A 12,737-nucleotide genomic window follows, 5' to 3' on the forward strand; every position below is an offset into this window, starting at 1 on the left:
ATTCTGTGACAGATAACCGAGTCACCCGGGCAGCCGCCGATGTTCTGACTGCGTCCATTGGCCGCCGCAACAAAGAGGGGCGGGGCCCGAGCGCGGGACTCTCACAACCCGGGGCTCCGCCGCGCTCTGATTGGCTCCGGAGGCTCCTGGGCGGGAGCGAAGAGGAGGAGGGGGCCCCGGGCGGCCGCGCGAAATGCGATTGCCGTCTTGTTCTGGGACCCCCGCGGGGGCGGGAGCGTGGGTCCCTGGGACTTAGGACAGAGTTTCCCCAAGGGTCGTGGTACTGCGGGGGTTGCAACTGTGGGAAGCAGAGGAAAAGTAAAGCCACCCAAGAAGTGACCCTGAGAGTAAAGCCACCCAAGAAGTAACCCCGAGGTAGACGAGGGCTTGTGGTAAGACACATTCCCTGAGGAACACTGGACACACTCACCTGCCGCTACCAAGCGGTGATGGGTGGTTCAGGCAGGGCTGTTCACATAATTCGTAATGTGGGGGTATATATATACACACACACTTTTTTTTAACCCCACATTACGAATTACCCAAAACCCACTAGGTGACAGAGCCATAGACCCTCTGACATTATTGTTGTTCAGTCGCTCAATCGTGTCCGACTCTTTGTGACCCCGTGGACTGCAGCACACCAGGCTTCCCTGTCCATCACCAACTCCAGGACTTTGCTCAAATGCATGTCCATCGAGTCGGTGATGCCATCCAACTATCTCATCTTCTGTCGTCCCCTTCTCCTTTTGCCTCAGTCTTTCCCAGGATCAGGATCTTTTCCAACGAATCGGCTTTTCGCATCAGGTGATCGAAGTATTGGAGCTTCAGCTTCAGCATCTTTCCTTGTGAGACATTAGTCCAGAGAGACTAATAAAGTCCCTTTACACCCAAGATAATATGCGAGGGAGTGGTCATCGAGGTTCACATTGTTGTCACAGCTACTGATTTAGGAGAGGAGGGAGAGATGCTTCAGAGCCAGGGTGAAGTGGAGGCCCTCCCACACTCTCCAGGCAAAGACCTTTGTCTTAAAGACATCTTCTTTTTAAAAAGAAGAGCAAGGTGAGAGGGGAAGAGCACCAGAGTCCTCACCTGAGGGCTAGCCCTAAGGCCAGGTTTATCAGTTGGCTAAGCTGTGTGACCCAGGACAAGCCATTGCCTGTTTTGTGCCTTGGCTTCTATCTGAGAAGAGCAGATCGCTCACTCTCCAAGGTCTGTTCTGGCTCTAAGATTCTATGATCCTCTGACTTCCTCGCTTATGGAGACTTCAGAACTTGGCTGTAAAGCCTTTCTCTTTAAACTCCAGGCCAGCCTGCCAGCTTTGAGGAGTTAAAGCAGCTGTGACAGCAATGCTAGGTTAACCTCAAATTAAAAATGCAGTCATCTGCAGACATAGAGAATAGACTTATTGCCGGGGCGGGGGAATGGAGAGAGTAGCATGGAAACATATACACTGCTGTATGTAAAATAGATAGGCAGTGGGAATTTACTCTACGACTTGGGGAACTCAAACCTGGGCTCTGTGACAACCTAGAGGGGTGGGATGGGGTGGGAGGTGGGAGGTGGGAGGTGGGAGGGAGATTCAAGAGAGAAGGGACATGTATACTTATGGCTGATTCATGTTGACATAAGGCCGAATCCAACACAACACTGTAAAACAATTATCCTTCAATTAAAATAGATAATTTTTTTTAAATGAAGAGGAAAAAGAAGCAATCATCTAAAACCACTGATGACAGATCTGTTTCTGGATGCTACGGGTTAGTCGCTCCTGTGGAACTGGAACTCCACTTTCAGAGAACGGTGTGGTGAGGGGTGGGTGCTGGAGTGTAGCTCCTGGCTCAGAAGAAAGGTGAGGTAGAGACCTGGATTCCTAACCAGTCCTGCAGCATCACCGACAGAGCCCAGGCCCTGGACTTTATAGATTCCACAGTGAGAGTAACTCAGGTCCAGATAGAGGAAATGGACCTAATAATAACATTCAGGAAATTATCTGAGTAATTCAAGTACAAGCACATCTGGAAAAAATAGGGAATGGAAAGAGAGTTATCCTCTCAATACATAATTGCCTTGGTTTTCATTTCCTGATTAGGAGAAAACATGCCTCAGAAGAATGAGCTGTATTCTCACCTCAAACAGCCTTCCTCCCTTTTCTCACTCTCTTTCAGATCCGTCTCTTTCTCCTCACTTCCCCTGGGGTTTCAAGTCCAGGAGACTAGGGTTTCAAGATGCAGATCTGTATGCAGAGTAGAGAATATGGCCTCACAAGCCCTCAGGAGAAAAGGGAGCTTCCTAAGCTCAAGTGATCAGACCCGTTAGTGAACATCACAGAGTGTCTGGCAAGTGTCCTTGGCATCAATCTCCAGTGTCCCCACTCAGGCCAAATTCAAACAACTACAAGGTCCATGTCAACCCAGGGCCTGGATCCTGCTTCACCCGGATCAAGATCCTAGGGACCAGAGAGGGTCATCGATCATCTTCGTGGCCTAGGCACCTCAGGACTCCCCCACAGTTGAAGGAAACACTTTTGTTTTTCATCTCCAGTATTCCTACTATCCATCCTCCATCCCAGGGGATGGGTGCAGTGGGGAGTCAAGTGAAACGGTCTAAGAAGACAGCTATGAGATTTGGTTAATTTTCCAAAGAGGTGGTAAGACAGCTTCTGATGTGAGCTGCGCTGTCCCGCTGAAAGGACTGGAGGTCAGAAGGGCCCTTTTGTTCAGAATCCTTTTGCATCTGAGAACTGTACTCATTGTGTGGACCAGCCGACTCTGTTCTCCATTTCTTTGTGTATTTCGTGTTATATAACACTCAAGTGAACCCAGGCCAGACAGATTATGGGTTTTAGGGGGGTTTTTTTGTTTGTTTGTTTTTAATTTTTTAATTGAAGTATAGTTGATTTGATATGTTGTGTTAGTTTCAGGTGTACAGAAAAGTGATTAAGCTATATATATATTCTTTTATATATAATATACTTTTATTTATAATATATGTATTTTTCAGATTCTTTTGCCGTATAGGTTGTTACAAAATACTGAGTATAGTTCCTTATGCTATACAGTAGGTCCTTGTTGGTTATCTCTTTTATATATAGTACTCTGCTGTGTTTAGTCACTCAGTCATGTCTGACTCTTTGCAACACTGTGGACTATAGCCCACCAGCCTCCTCTGTCCATGGAATTTTACAGGTAAGAATATTGGGGTGGGTTGCCATGCCCTCCTCCAGGGGATCTTCCCAACCTAGGGATCGAACCCAGGTCTCCTGCATTGCAGGAGGATTCTTTACTGTCTGAACCATCAAGGAAACCTAAGAATACTGAACTGGGTAGCCTATCCCTGCTCCAGAGGATCTTCCTGACCCAGGAATCAAACCAGGGTCTCCTGCATTGCAGGCAGATTCTTTACTAGCTGAGCTACCAGGGAAGCCCATGTATAGTACCGTATATATGTTAATCCCAAACGGCTAATTTATCGCCTCCTTTCCTCCTTTGGCAGCCAGGGCTCAGGTGGTTAGTAAGAGTGACATAGCCACATATGCACACAGTGGGGCAAGGCCAACTTGACACATGATGACCAGCTGCTCAACCTCTGAGAGCATAGTCCTATTTGTTCACCAGCATAACAACTGGCATAGCAGAGACATGTAGTAGTTTTAATTTATGGTTTGGAACCATAAAAACTGAGTTCAAATGGTATCTTCTTTTCAAGTGCCAGTTGCTAGGGTCTCTAAGATAAATAAGACAAAATCCTAACCTGATGATGATACGTCTAGCTCCACCACCTGTTGATATTTATAGCCTCTTGATGGATGTATGAGATGCATTTTATGAGCCTAATCACACTGGCTAGATGTTGCCTTTTTTCCTGCCTCCACAGCTCCCTTCACAGCCAGCCATATCTGTGCAGTTCAGCCATCTGGGATAGACAGTCGCTTGTCCATCAGGTCCCCCTTGGCTGCTGCTGTACAGCCAGGCTGGCTGACCGCGTGTCTGGAGTCTCTGAGCCGTCTACTACTTCTGCATCAGATGAAATGTCACACTGAAGGATGTGGCTTTTAAGCAGCCCTCAATGGGGAATCTAAGGGAATTAATTCCCTCTGGGGAACATTTTGGGGCTTCCCAGATGGTGCTAGTGGTAAAGAACCTGCCTGCCAACGCAGGAGACATAAGAGACACGGTTCGATCCCTTGGTTGGGAAGATTCCCCTGGAGAAGGAAATTGCAACCCACTCCAGTGTTCCTACCTGGAGGATCCCCATGGACAGAGTAGCCTGGCGGGTTGCAGTCCATGGAGTCGCAAAGAGTTGGACATGACTGAAGTGACTGAGCCTGCGGCCTGCACGAGGGACATTTGACTAATAGAAAGAGGAAATGAGAGGCAGCTGGGCAAATACATTATCTTTCCTTCCTGCCTCCTATGGACTGTTCTGAGTCATGATTTTCTAACACTGTCTGGAGACATCCCATATGGCTGAGCAGACGTACTTCCTGAAGCACCTGCCACGGCTCTTTGCAGAGGGTGGTGAAGCACCTACCTGCAAGAGAACAGACCGTCCTGCACTGCTTCTCTTCCTAGCCCACCTTGTTTCCCTTTTCACTCACTCTTGCTGCCTTCTCAATCAGATTTCATCTCTGCTTTCAGATCCTGTTTTCTAGAGTAACAGAGCTAAGACAACCGGTTTTACAAGTGGTTCTAGAAAGCGAGTCCTCAGGATGGATTTTTGGGTTGTGTCTCCTCGCTGTATGAAGTCAATAGAGTCCTTTGCTGGTGACAAGAGAGATAGCAGTAGCTTTGATATGCAATAGCATCACAGCTTTCACGTATTTAACTGGGTTGAATTGATGGAGAGGGAAACATTGGGAATACAAGTGGCTGTGGCTGTTCAGTCGCTGAGTCATGTCCAACTCTTTGCAGCCCCATGGACTGCAGCACACCAGGCCCCTCTGTCCTTCACTGTCTCCCGGAGATTGCTCAAATGCATGTCCATTGAGTCGGTAATGCTCTCTAACCATCTCATCCTCTGTCACCCTCTTCTCCTATTGCCTTCAATCTTTCCCAGCATCAGGGTCTTTTCCAATGAGTCAGCTCTTGACAGCAGGTGGCCAAAGTATTGGAGCTTCAGCTTCAGAATGAGCCTTTCCAATGAATGTTCATTGTAGATTTCCTTTAGGATGAGCCAGTTTGACCACAAGGGTAGCAGAACTGCAAAAATAGACTAAATGCATGGCCTTGATAGGCATCCACGTCAAAGCAGAGCCCTGATAGGGAAAGACTGGGACCCTGAGACCGGGGATAGGGGTGGATGAGTTTCTTGACCCTTCAGATCTCCTGAATGTTCCTGCCCAAAGAAGGCTTCTTCTCAAGACCTGGCCCCGCCACTTACTGCCTCTGCCAAAACCCAGAGTCAGGCTGTCGCACAGCCCACACTTGGAAGAAGTCCTGCTCCAGGGAGAAAGAGCATGCTTGCCACAAATCTTGTGGGACTTGGCTGGTGTGCACTGGCAGGAACTGTAGAAGCATGTGGGAGTGGATCTGGAAGATGTTCTGTTTGCAGGTGGGGGTGAAGCAGGAAGCTCAATTGGAAGAATTTACTAATTTGGGGATATTCACATAGAACTCGAGATTTAATATTTTAGTAAGGATGCTTGGAGCTTGCCCGGAGAGTTTGCTAGGGTGGCTTTTTGAAGCCTGGTCTCAAAAATGGCCTACAGTAAGCAAAGTGGAGAAGCCAGATTTCCATGTGCAGTGTTGAGGAAGGGGTCAGAAGATTCAGGAAGGAGGGACTATTAGAAGAGTTTATCATATACGGCTCAAGAATCCACCACCTGACTAGTTCCCTGGGCTGGCCCAGAGGACACACTCTTCACTAAAGCAATAAAGAGTGTGCTAGTAAGGAAGTCTGTTTTGTTTTGTTTTGTTTTGTTTTTGTGAGCATGACATGACTGACCTTGTAGTTCAAAGTTGATGGTACGGGGGAAGCTGCTGTGGGACTGAGCTCCATGATTTTAGTGGAGATGATAAAAATCACAGAACTGCAAAGCCCTGGTGGGAGCACATGATCATAAAGGACAAGGTGGGATACTTACCACAATGGACAGCAAGGAGGCAGGAAGACCAGTGTGACTTTATCTGCAGGAACCCCTGGTGTTTGGATAATAAATCATGGTGTTCCTAAAGGGAGGGTATTCATTGTCAAAATTGGGCTTCCCAGATGGCACTAGTGGTAAAGAACCCACCTGCCAATGCAGGAGACATGAGACACAGTTGCCCTGGGTTGGGAAGATTCCCTGGAGGAAGGCATGGCAACCCACTCTAGTATTCTTGCCTGGAGAATCCCATGGACAGAAGAGCCTGGTGGGCTGCAGTCCATGGGGTCACAAAGAGTTGGACACGACTGAAGTGACTTAGCATGCACACACACACATATTGTCTAAATTGAGCCACTTTCAAGAGTGAAAAGTGTGCTAGTAATGATTACGTGGGGGAAATAAGTGTACACTAGAACCACCCCAGTCGAACTGATACCCATGGTCACCCTACCAGGAGTGATAGGTGGGCAGCCAATTAAAGTATTACTTGATTTGCATAATTAGAAAGAACAGAGAGCTATGAGCAGAAGGCCAACTTCAATCACCATAGTGAAAAATCATACACCCTTACCTCATTTCTAAATTGAAACCAGATCTGGTCCACAGCTCTTGCCATTGTTGAGGGAGTTCAGCCGGCCAACAGCGAAGACTGATACTGAGCCTGCAATACAGCAGCCCTCCCCAGGGTAACCAGATAGACAGCTGGTGGAAAAATAGAAACCCACAAGGCTATATTGATTATAAATAAATACATAAATAAGTGGTGTAGAAGGGAAGAATCTTGTTTATAGTAGAATGTAAAGGTGAATGGAATACCAGAGTTAGAAAATCATCACTTTGCAATCCTCATAGTAGACTTTTTTCAGGCAAGAGTCATAAATGCATGCTAGGGGACATTTCAGTGAGGAGCAGGATATCTGCATGATCTTAAGTGTCTTACTTCAAATTGCTTGTAAGTTTCAAGGGGAAGAATGGTAACTATTCAATGGAGTAACACAGTACCTTGACCAGGTGATCAAAGTTATTATCACCAGTTATGGGCTGATGAACATCTGCTACTGCTGCTAAGCCATTTCAGTCGTGCCCGACTCTGTGCGACCCCAGAGACGGCAGCCCACCAGGCTTCCCCGTCCCTGGGATTCTCCAGGCAAGAACACTGGAGTGGGTTGCCATTTCCTTCTCCAATGCATGAAAGTGCAAAGTGAAAGTGAAGTCGCTCAGTTGTGTCCAACTCCTAGCGACCCCATGGACTGCAGCCTACCAGGCTCCTCCATCCATGGGATTTTCCAGGAGTGGGGTACTGGAGTGGGGTGCCATTCACGTGTCTCCAAATGTGATATCCAGAGAACACAACATCCCCTATACAACAGTCTGACTAGCATCCTTAACATGAATCTAATTATGAAGAAACATCATACCAATCCCAAATAAGGAAACTTCCATTCAAAAAACTATATTTTTAGAACTGTCAATGTAATAAAAGACAAAGGAAATCTGTGGACATGTTCCAAATTAAGGAAAGACTAGGAACTTCTCTGGTGGTCATCCCACAGGCCACATGGCAAGGCCAAAAAAAAAAAAAAAGAGTTAAACTAAAAAAACATGATGGCTAAATGTGATATCTGATCATAAACTAGATCCTGACCTAAGAGGGAAAAAATGGTGTAAATGACATTAGTGGTTCAATTGACAAAGCTGGAGTCTAGATGTTCAATTAGATAAAAGTATTGTGTCTTTGTCAGCTTTATGGAAGTTAGTAATTGTACTATAGTGATGTGAGAGAATATCCTGATTCCTTTTCTTAGAAAATGTACCTTAGGGGACTTCCCTGGTGGTACAGTGGATAAAAATCCCCTGCCAATGCAGGGGATGTGGCTTCGACCCCTGGTCCAGGAAGATTCCACATGCCACAGAGCGACTAACCCTGTGAGCCGAAACTACCGAAGCGTGTGTGCCTAAAGCCTGTGCTCCACAAGGAGAGAAGCCAGCACAAAGAGAAGCCTGGGCACTGTGACGAAGAGTAGACCCCGCTCACGACACCTGGAGAAAGCCTGAGAGCAGCAACAAAGACCAAGTGCGAGCAAAAATTTTTTAAATAAAAATAAAGAAATAAGTAAAGAAATAAATAATTTATTTTAAAAAAGAAAATATGAGGTATACCAGGGGAAAGGGCTATTCAATGTGTAACTTACTCCCAAGGGGTTCAGGAAAATACCTCACTCTGTGTGCGTGTGTAGAAGAAAATAATAAAAGATTTAAAGTGAAATGTTAATGGTAAAGAGTATGCAGACAGTGTTTGCACTATTCTTATTCCTGCCACTTTTCTGTGAGTTTGAAATTATTTCCAAGTGAAAAGTTTTTAAAAGGTGAAGGGGGCACTAACTCCTGAAAACATAACAACCGTCTATTATACTAAGCCTGTAAGGCAGGTATTATTATTCCCATTTTACAAAGGAAGTAACTGGGGTTTAGAAGGTTAGGCAACTTGCATAAGATGATACAATTAATAAGTGGCAGAACTAGAAGATTCTCTTAATCCAACTCTTTTTTTCAATTTTTTTTTTAATAGCAAGAAGAATGTGGATTTAAATGGTCGTCACAGTCAAGACCCGGATGTTCTTATGATCAAAAAGTTTTACTGTCCTGATGTTTCAAACTTTTGCCTCCTAGAGAAGTCCCTTGAATTTCAGGTTCATTAGTTTTTCTAACCAAAGCCCTGGAGAGGGATCACGGGAGAAGGGGGAGCACAGAGGAGAAATGAAAGCAAAGGGACTCAGACCAGGGAGGCCCCAGGGAGAGGACCCCACTGGGGCCTGAACGACCCACGGGCAGCAGCGGGCCCTGGACAATGGTTCTTCCTGCCAGGTTTAGGGTTCTGAGGTGCTCTGAGGACATTTGGCTAGAGGGAGCAGAAATTTAAGACTTTCTTGGGTTTCAGCTACTTTTTTTCCCAGAGAGGACGAGGATCATCTGCTGTGAAATGACAATGGCAGCCTTCAGAGAAGAAACCTCCTGTCACTCCTGACAGTGCAGTCAGAGGCCCTGGGCCCGCCCCTTCACAAAAAGACCGCAGACTGCGTGACTTACATACAACAAACATTGATTTCTCACCGTTCCAGAGGCTGGGAAGTCCAAGATCACGGTGCTGGCAGAGCCCAGACACTGGTGAGGACCCACTTCCTGGTTCCTGCACAGCCAGCTTCTCAGTGTGCCCTCGCCTGGTGGAGGGGACACGGGAGCTCTGCAGGGCCTCTTTTACAAGGACACTAATCCCATTCATGAGGGCCCCACCCTTGACCTAATCACTGCCCAAGGTCCCATCTCCTAAAACCATTGCACTGGGAATTGAGAATTTGACATATGAATTTTGGACGGACAGAAAAATCAAGTCTTTTGGGACTTCCTTGGTGGTCCAGTGGTGAGGAACCCACTTGCCAGTGAAGGCGACATGGGCTCAATCCCTAGTCTGGGAAGATACCACATGCCACGATGCAGCAGCTAAGCCTGCATGCCACAACTGCTAAGCCTGTGTTCTAGAACTCGCGAGCCACAACAAGAAGCCACGGCAATGAGAAGCCCGTGTACCGCGATGAAGACCCAGTGCAGCCATAAGTAAGTAGATAAATAGGTAAATAAAATACAGTCTCTAACAGCAGCCATCTTGCAAATACTTGAATTTGGTCTCTATGGGTTTCCTGAGATTCATGCAAAGAGGAGCCATCGCTCAGATGCCTTGGGACACTGGGGTTATGTGAGGAAGCCCCTTTTGGCTCTTGGGCACTATAGGAAGACAAAAAGAAGCAGTTTAATAAAATAGCATCTGTTTCCCAAATGAATAGGTAAGTGCGGTGACCCAGGCCTGCCCCAGCTAATGAATGAGACCTAAGGCAGTTGCTATGGAGACGCATGATCTGGGTCGTACAGGACCTACCCTGGGAGTTTCTGAAGGTCCAGGAACCCAAGTGATACAAAGGGCACTCTATCTGCCAATCTCAGCTGCCTGCAGCATCCCATCTGAGGCAGGCAGCCACCTCTAGGTGTTTGGTGACTGCCACAGGGTGTGTATATGAAATAGTCATGGAAATTGGAGCAGGAAAATCATCCTTGAGCAGAATGAGTGCCTGACTCACCACCCTGCCACTGAGCAGTTTTTCTGGGTTCAGACCTCTCTACTGTGCCCTAAAAATCTTTGTACAGGTCAGGTTCATTCTATATGAGTCAGGGATCAAGCAGAAGACAGGTGGGACTCTCGAACTGGTTTTTAAGTGAAAGATATTTTTTGACAGAGGCAGAGGGGAGATGACGGGACCATTAGGGATGGTGCAGAACCCAGAAGCTGTTACCTGCCTGAGGCCTGAAGGAGCAGATGAGGGCAGGAGACGGGAGCCCAGTCCACCAAGGACAGCCTCCGGCACAGCGCAGAGCAGAGAGTAGACTGTGGAGCAGATCGAGTTGACCAGTACACTGGATCTCCAGGGCCCGGACACAGGCCCGGTGCCTTCCAGGGAATGTTCCACACCCGGAGATGAAAAGGAAAGACAGGTAAGATGGGACAAGGACTCTACACAAGAAGGAAATCCAGGCATTTGTGTATCTGGGCCACGAGCTAACCACATTGAGAGGCTGACTGTCTGCCCAGCCTCTGAAGAGGCTGGAATACTGAAGAGGGAGTGTGAGCCCAGTTTTACAGCGGGGTGTTCAGTTTTCCCAGAGGAGACGACCACGGGGTCTCCTGTTGTCAGTCTCCCTGGAGGCTCCCTGGTGTCTAACCTGAGGAAAGAGTCAGCATTAGACACGTGCCAACATGTCTTCCTTCCTTAATGCTAACACTTTCCTCGACCTTATGATAGACAATTGTCTGGGGAGCAGTTGAGAGACCATGACAAGCATCTCTCTTGGCAGAGGAAGTGCTACAAAAAGCTAAAGAGGGAGCCTACGCCCTCACTGTTATTGTCACATGTTATTGCTGACATTTACTGAGAACATATGATGCGCCAGACGCTGAGTGCTTTTCCCACATGGACTCAGGCCAGCCTCACACAGCAACCCTAGGAAATGGGCACCATTATGGGCTGAAGACGGTGATTGCAACCATGAAATTAAAAGATGCTTACTCCTTGGAAGGAAAGTTATGACTAACCTAGACAGCATATTAAAAAGCAGAGACATTACTTTGTCAACAAAGGTCCATCTAGTCAAGGCTATGGTTTTTCCAGTAGTCATGAATGGGTGTGAGAGTTGGACTATAAAGAAAGCTGAGCACCGAAGAATTGATGCTTTTGAACTGTGGTGTTGGAGAAGACTCTGGAGAGTCCCTTGGACTGCAAGGAGGTCCAACCAGTCCATTCTAAAGGAGATCAGCCCTAGGTGTTCATTGGAAGGACTGATACTAAAGCTGAAACTCCATTACTTTGGCCACCTGATGCGAAGATCTGACTCATTGGAAAAGACCCTGATGCTGGGAAAGATTGAGGGCAGGAGGAGAAGGGGACGACAGAGGATGAGTTAGTTGGACGGCATCACCGACTCAATGGACATGAGTTTGGGTGGACTCTAGGAGTTGGTGATGGACAGGGAGGCCTGGCATGTTGCGATTCATGGAGTCACAAAGAGTCAGACATGACTGAGCGACTGAACTGAACTGATGGACTGAACTGTTATTGTTCAGTCACTCAGTCATGTCTGACTCTTTGTGACGCCATGGACTGCAAAACGCCAGGCCTCCCTGTCCTTCACTCTCTCCCAGAGTTTGCTGAAATTCATGTCCATTGAGTCAATGATGCCATCCAACCATCTCTTCCTCTGTTGCCCCCTTCTCCTTTTGCCTTCAGTCTTTCCAAGCATCAGTGTAAAGCTTTCCAATGAGTTGGCTCTTCGAACCAGGTGACCAAATTATTGGAGCTTCAGCTTCAGCATCAGTCCTTCCAATGTATATTGAGTGTTGATTTATTTTAGGATTGACTGATTTGATCTCCTTGCTCCAAGGGACTCTCAAGAGTCTTCTCCAGCACCACAACACAAAAAGCATCAATTCTTCGGCATTCAGCCTTCTTTATGGTCCAACTCTGGGAAAGCCATAGCTTTGACTAAACGGACTTTGGTCAGCAAAATGATGTCTCTGCTTTTTAATCTACTGTCTAGGTTTGTCGTAGCTTTCCTTCCAAGGAGCAAGTGTCTTGTAATTTTGTGGCTGCAATCACCGTCTGCAGTGATTTTGGAGCCTGAGAAAATAAGATCTGTCACTGAGCCATGATCTTAGTTTTTTGAATGTTGAGGATGACTTGTGTCCCCCCTCAAATTTGTATGCTGAAGCCCTAACTATATGGCCATATTTGGAGATGGGGTCCCTACGGAAAGGATTAAGGTTAAGTGAAATTGTAGGCTGGGGCCCTGACCCAATAGGGTCAGTATCCTCACAAGAAGAGGCACCAGATAGCTTGCCCTTCCCTACAGAGTATGTACTGAGGAATGGCCATGTGAGGACATCGCAAGAAGGTGACCGCCTCAAGCCAGGAAGAGAGCTCTCCCCAGAAACTAAATTTACTGGCACCTGGATCATGGACTTTCCACACTCCAGAACTCTAAGCAAATAAATGTCTATTGTTTCAGCCATCCAGACTGTGGTATGTTGTTCCAGCAGCCCACGTTA

At 47.0% G+C, this 12,737-nt stretch overlaps 1 long non-coding RNA gene across 2 annotated transcripts; it reads left to right on the forward strand.

Moving 5' to 3' along the window:
• Nucleotides 1-1,599: 1,599 nt before the first annotated feature.
• Nucleotides 1,600-12,737, forward strand: LOC139176439 (uncharacterized). 2 transcript variants are annotated; one of them, XR_011560924.1, is made up of 6 exons: nt 1,600-1,760; nt 2,169-8,162; nt 8,658-8,778; nt 9,043-9,700; nt 10,375-10,630; nt 12,542-12,737. It is a non-coding gene; the product is annotated as an uncharacterized lncRNA (long non-coding RNA). The 2 variants fall into 2 exon arrangements; XR_011560923.1 differs by having other exon boundaries at nt 1,600-8,162.

The sequence above is a fragment of the Bos indicus genome, chromosome 16 (assembly GCF_029378745.1).
Source record: "Bos indicus isolate NIAB-ARS_2022 breed Sahiwal x Tharparkar chromosome 16, NIAB-ARS_B.indTharparkar_mat_pri_1.0, whole genome shotgun sequence".
In the NCBI taxonomy this organism is placed as follows: Eukaryota; Metazoa; Chordata; class Mammalia; order Artiodactyla; family Bovidae; genus Bos; species Bos indicus.